At 44.7% G+C, this 6140-nt stretch overlaps 1 protein-coding gene across 1 annotated transcript in view; it reads left to right on the top strand.

Annotated features, from left to right (window-relative positions):
* Window positions 1-382: 382 nt before the first annotated feature.
* Window positions 383-6140, top strand: part of OSER1 (oxidative stress responsive serine rich 1) — a 28278-nt gene continuing 22520 nt past the window's right edge. The window contains exon 1 of the mRNA XM_077252779.1: window positions 383-524. The gene's annotated coding sequence lies outside the window, so the exon portion shown is untranslated. The remainder of the gene's footprint in view (window positions 525-6140) is intronic.

The raw sequence follows: 6140 nt of genomic DNA, 5'->3' as shown, positions 1-6140 counted from the left end.
TAATGCAAGTCTATGGGAAAATAGCGGATCCGCAAAAAAAAAATGGCGGATCCGCTATTTGAGGAAAACGGCGGATTCAAACTGACGCCAAAAGACTGAAGTGTGAAAGAGGCCTTACAGACAACAGCCTGAGCTACGTCCACTTTACAAACAGCCACCAAAAATGTTGTAGAAGCAACACACGGAGCAAAATCTGCAGACTATAATGTAATACTATGGTGTCAAATGTTAAAAATATTAAACGAAAAACATGGCGCCCACTACATGCGTTCCACTGAAGACGAGGCCCGACACGCAAGCTAGTCACATGACCTGATACGCAGGTGTCTCCACCGCTCGGCGCTCTAGCCAGTGTTTTGTCACGTCTCTATGGCCGCAGGCTGATGACGTCATAGGCAGCAGGGTTGCAGAGTCACCGCCGGGTGTTCTGCGCAAACAAGGAGTCTCCGACGAGGACGGTGCTTAGTGTTTGTCTCACCGTCACCGGAGAGAACGTGGACGGAGAGAGGGAGCTGGCCCTCATGGTAAGTGGGGAGGCTGATGAAAACGCGGGGAGGCTGGGCCTGGGGGCAGTGTGGGTGTGCCTGAGGGGAGTTCAGGGGTCCTTACCTCTTGGCCCCCTGAGTCTGGTGCAGGATAGGGTGACTGCTTCTCGTGGGGACAAGAGGTTGCTGCTGGCCCTTTAATAGAAATCCATTGTGATTATACCCTTAACCCTTCGCAGCCAGTTTGTATTTTTTTTTTTCACTTTAGTTTTTTCCTCCCCTTTCAAGAACCATCACTTGTTTACATCTCCGACCATATAGCCGTATGAGGGCTTGTTTATGTGGGACGAGTTGTAGACGAAATATACTGGGTAATGGAGAGGGGAAGGAATCCAAATGGGGAGAAACTGAAAAAAATACAATTACTTCATGCTGGTTTTTGGGTTTTATTCTTATGGCGTCCATTGTATGGTAAAAACAACTCTGACTCCTGATTCTCCAGGTCAGTGCGATTACGGCGATACCAAACTTGTATAGATTTTTTTTATTATTATTTACATGAAAGGGTTGGAAAAATATATTTGGTTTGTGTCGCCAAAATGGGCTCCGACTCCATAGCCCTGGTCTCCATAGTCTAAGACCTGGTACTAGTTTCATTTTTCCGCTGATTGAGCTGGGAGAGTGCTTGTTTGCTTGACGAGCAGATGGTTTTATTGATATAACAATTTGATCTGTATTTTTTTATGGAGAAGCGGTGACCAAAAACTTTCTTTTTTTTTCCCCTCGTTATGGTGTTTACCAATCGAGTTAACTGATTTTATGTTTTGATATGACTTGCAGATGTGGCGCAACAAAATGATTTTTTTTTCCCCTATATTTTTAGGGTGGGTAATTTGAACATGGTTATTTTTAAAACTTTTTTTTTTCCATTTAGTCCTCTTAGAGAACTTTTAGTCTATCGCTTATACTGTATGTTGGCGCAGTCTTGCAGTATATGGTGTGTAAATCATGGTCCTATTTAAAGCTCTGCGCATAGCTGACCTTTTTAGATGAGTAGCAAGATGGCAGCAACGGGGGCCTTCAGCAGAACCTGTCTGTCATAGTAGCCAGTTGGGACCCTGTGATTGCATCATAGGGCACCAATGGGAGCCGGGATGCACGAGCATTGGCGCGCTCCATTTAAACACAGTTGCCAGAAATTGACACGCTACATATTATATAGCGCTGTGTACTTACAATTGAACATTTTGACTTTCTACCCAGTAAATTCTTCTCTTTTCCATTAGGTGTATGACTTCACATGATTAAAAACAGATTATCTGAATCCTTCGAAGCTCTGTGTAGGAAAAGGAAGTCTCTGTTTCCCTTGCATGACTCATCATTAATACTACAATTTTGCTCACTGCAAAGTCCCTGGCAGCCCAGCTCCACCGCCTTTTGAATTCCTGACTCAGCTGCTCCGCGCCTCCCCCTTACCAAGGACTTTGCAGGGAGTAGAATTATAGTTCTAGTGATGACTCGTTCAGGGAAAAGAGACTTCCTGTATCTACATAGAGCATAGAAGGATTCAGTTAGGTAACGTTCACATTTGCGTTGTTGGGCGTAGCGTCATCGACGGATACCGACACATGCGTCATGCGCCCCTATCTTTAACATGGGGGGCGCATGGACATGCGCCGGTATGCGTTGTCAATCGTTTTGTGACGCATGCATCATTTAGGCGCAACAGTCAGGGCGCAGCCGACGCTACATGATGCAGTTTTTTCTGCGGCAAATTTCATGTTAACGTCGAACGCATGCGTCACAAAATGCTGCGTTGTGTATGCGTTATGCGTTGCGTCGACGACGCTGCGCCCAACAACGCAAATGTGAACGTAGCCTTAGTCTGTTTTTAACCCCTTAATCCCATATGACGTACTATCCCGTCGAGGTGACCTGGGACTTAATTCCCAGTGACGGGATAGTACGTCATATTCGAGCCGGGTGTCAGCTGACTATCGCACCTGACATCCGGCACTATGTGCCAGGAGCGGTCACGGACCACCCCTGGCACATTAACCCCCGGAACACCGCAATCAAACATGATCGCAGCGTTCCGGCGGTACAGGGAAGCATCGCGCAGGGAGGGGGCTCCCTGCGTTTTTTCCCTGAGACCCTCGGTACAAGGCAATGTGCTCACCTTGCACCAAGCGTCTCCACCCTGCAGGCCCCGGATCCAAAATGGCCGTGGGGCCACATCTGGGTCCTGCAGGGAGGTGGCTTACCAGCACCTGCTCAGAGCAAGCACTGGTAAGCCTGCAGCCTTGCATGTCAGATCGCTGATCTGACACAGTGCTCTGCAAAGTGTCAGATCAGCGATCTGACCCTATAACATGATGAATTCATGAATAGCTGGTTTTTGGTCATTCTGCCTCTCAAAAATTGGAATAAGGCTACTTTCACACTAGCGTTAACTGCAATACGTCGCAATGCGTCGTTTTGCCGAAAAAAACGCATCCTGCAAAAGTGCTTGCAGGATGCGTTTTTTCTGCATTGACTAACATTAGCGACGCATTTGCGACGCATTGACACGTCGCAACCGTCGTGCGACGGTTGCGCCGTGTTGTGGCGGACCGTCGGGAACAAAAAACGTTTTTGCTCCCGACGGGCCGCTTTTTCCGACCGTGCATGCGCGGCCGGAACTCCGCCCCCACCTCCCCGCACCTCACAATGGGGCAGCAGATGCGCTGGAAAAATGCATCCGCTGCCCCCGTTGTGTGGCGCAGAGAACGCTAGCGTCGGTAACCTCGGCCCGACGCACTGCGACGGGCCGGGCCCGACGCTAGTGTGAAAGTAGCCTGAGAAGCCATCAAAAAAGTCACGTGCCCGAAAATGTTACCAATAAAAACGTCAACTCGTCCCGCAAAAAACAAGACCTCACATGACTCTGTGGATCAAAATATGGAAAAATTATAGCTCTCAAAATGTAGAGATGCAAAAACTATTTTTTGCAATAAAAAGCGTCTTTTGGTCTGTGATGGCTGTCAATCATAAAAATCCGCTAAAAAACCCGCTATAAATTGTAAATCAAACCCCCCCCTTCATCACCCCCTTAGTTAGGGAAAAGTAATAAATTTAAAAAAATGTATTTATTTCCATTTTCCCATTAGGCCTAGGGATGGGGTTAGGGTTATGGTTTGGGCTAGGGTTAGGGTTTTAGTTAGAATTGGAGGTTTCCACTGTTTAGGCACACCAGGGGCTCACCAAACGCGACATGGCGTCCAATCTCAAATCCAGCCAATTCTGCGTTGAAAAAGTAAAACAGTGCTCCTTCCCTTCCGAGCTCTCCCGTGCGCCCAAACAGGGGTTTACCACAACATTTGGGGTATCAGCGTACTCAGGACACATTGGACAACTTCTGGGGTCCAATTTCTCTTGTTACCCTTGGGAAAATAAAAATTTGGGGGGCTAAAAAAACATTTTTGTGGGAAAAAAATGATTTTTTATTTTCACGGCTCTGTGTTATAAACTGTAGTGAAACACTTGGGGGTTCAAAGTTCTCACAACACATCTAGATAAGTTCCTTGGGGGGGTCTAGTTTCCAATATGGAGTCACTTGTGGGGGGATTCCACTGTTTAGGCACATCAGGGGCTCTGCAAACGCAACATGACGCCCGCAGACCATTCCATCTAAGTCTGCATTCCAAAACGGCGCTCCTTCCCTTCCAAGCTCTGCCATGCGCCCAAACGTTGTTTCCCCCCACATATGGGGTATCAGCGTACTCAGGACAAATTGCACAACAACTTTTGGGGTCCAATTTCTTCTCTTACCCTTGGGAAAATAAAAAATTGGGGGCTCAAAGATAATTTTTGTGAAATAATATTATTTTTTATTTTTACGGCTCTGCAATATAAACTTTTGTGAAGCACTTGGTGGGTCAAAGTGCTCACCACACATCTAGATAAGTTCCTTAGGGGGTCTACTTTCCAAAATGTTGTCAATTGTGGGGGGTTTCAATGTTTAGGCACATCAGGGGCTCTCCAAAGGCAACACGGCATCCCATCTCAATTCCAGTCAATTTTGCATTGAAATGTCAAATAGAGCTCCTTCCCTTCCGATCTCTGCCATGCCCCCAAACAGTGGTTTACCCCGACATATGGGGTATTGGCGTACTCAGGACAAAATGTACAACAACTTTTGGGGTCCTTTTTTCCTGTTACCCTTGGTAAAATAAAACAAATTGGAGCTGAAGTAAATTTTGTGTGGAAAAAAAAGTTAAATGTTCATTTTTATTTAAACATTCCAAAAATTCCTGTGAAACACCTGAAGGGTTAATAAATTTCTTGAATGTGGTTTTGAGCACCTTGAAGGGTGCAGTTTTTAGAATGGTGTCACACTTGGTTATTTTCTATCATATAGACCCCTCAAAATGACTTCAATTGAGATGTGGTCCCTAAAAAAAAAAAAAAAAAAAAAAATGGTGTTGTAAAAATGAGAAATTGCTGGTCAACTTTTAACCCTTATAACTCCCTAACAAAAAAAATATTGGTTCCAAAATTGCACTGATGTAAAGTAGACATTTGGGAAATGTTACTTATTAAGTATTTTGTGTGACATATCTCTGTGATTTAAGGGCATAAAAATTCAAAGTTGGAAAATTGCGAAATTTTCAAAATTTTTGCCAAATTTCCGTTTTTTCACAAATAAACGCAAGTCTTATCGAAGAAATGTTACCACTATCATGAAGTACAGTATGTCACGAGAAAACAAAAGTCAGAATCACCGGGATCCGTTTTAGCGTTCCAGAGTTATAACCTCATAAAGGGACAGTGGTCAGAATTGTAAAAATTGGCCCAGTCATTAACGTGCAAACCACCCTTGAGTCTTAAGGGGTTAATTGCTTGATGTCATAGACCTAATAGAAGAGAGAATAATTATCTGGGTAGAAATGCAAAATGTAAGTACACAGCACCATATAATAACTGGAATATATTAAGAGGATAAAAACTTTGATTGGAGTGCTTCTGTATTATACACAATACATACTGCGTGTTGTGGAGGGAGCTCAACTCCTGAGTCCTCTGCACAAGAAGTCACTCTTGCAATCATGTGCGTGATATTATGCTGAGAAGTTAAAAGGGAGCTCCAGACTTTCATGTGAAATAATTGAAACAATCTCTTATCAAAGCCCAAAAATGGCTAACAGCTGGAAATGCAATAATATAGTAATGCAATATTCTTTTGCCAACCCTTTGCAGTTCTATGTGTTTTCCTGCAGCGATAACATGACTTTCATCCAAATGAAGGCTGCAGCTAGTCACTGGCCTCTGTCACGTGTTCTCCATGCTAGCATTGGCTGCCAGTGTCGTGGCTGTAAATAATGTCATTACTGAGAGGAAGTACAAAATGATGGCTGGGGACCACCAGACTGGAGCTGTGGGGAGGATATTTATCAACGTCACAGCTGTTCAACAAGTTTTAATAATATTCAGGATGCCCCCTTTAAAGAGACTCCATCAGCACAGAATGACTGTTCAAACAAAGGACAGGCGCTCGGTGCTTCATGGTGGTGCTAAACATTTAACTACATCTTCCCACCTGCTTGTTTTCCATCTATCTCCGATCTAGCCAGAGCTGTCAATCAAATAAGTGGGGAGGGATGGAGATGGTGGGAA

Source organism: Ranitomeya variabilis, chromosome 4 (assembly GCF_051348905.1).
Source record: "Ranitomeya variabilis isolate aRanVar5 chromosome 4, aRanVar5.hap1, whole genome shotgun sequence".
Classification (NCBI taxonomy): Eukaryota; Metazoa; Chordata; class Amphibia; order Anura; family Dendrobatidae; genus Ranitomeya; species Ranitomeya variabilis.
The sequence above is the reverse complement of the archived record's forward strand: the minus strand, read 5'-3'. Positions and strand labels throughout refer to the sequence as shown.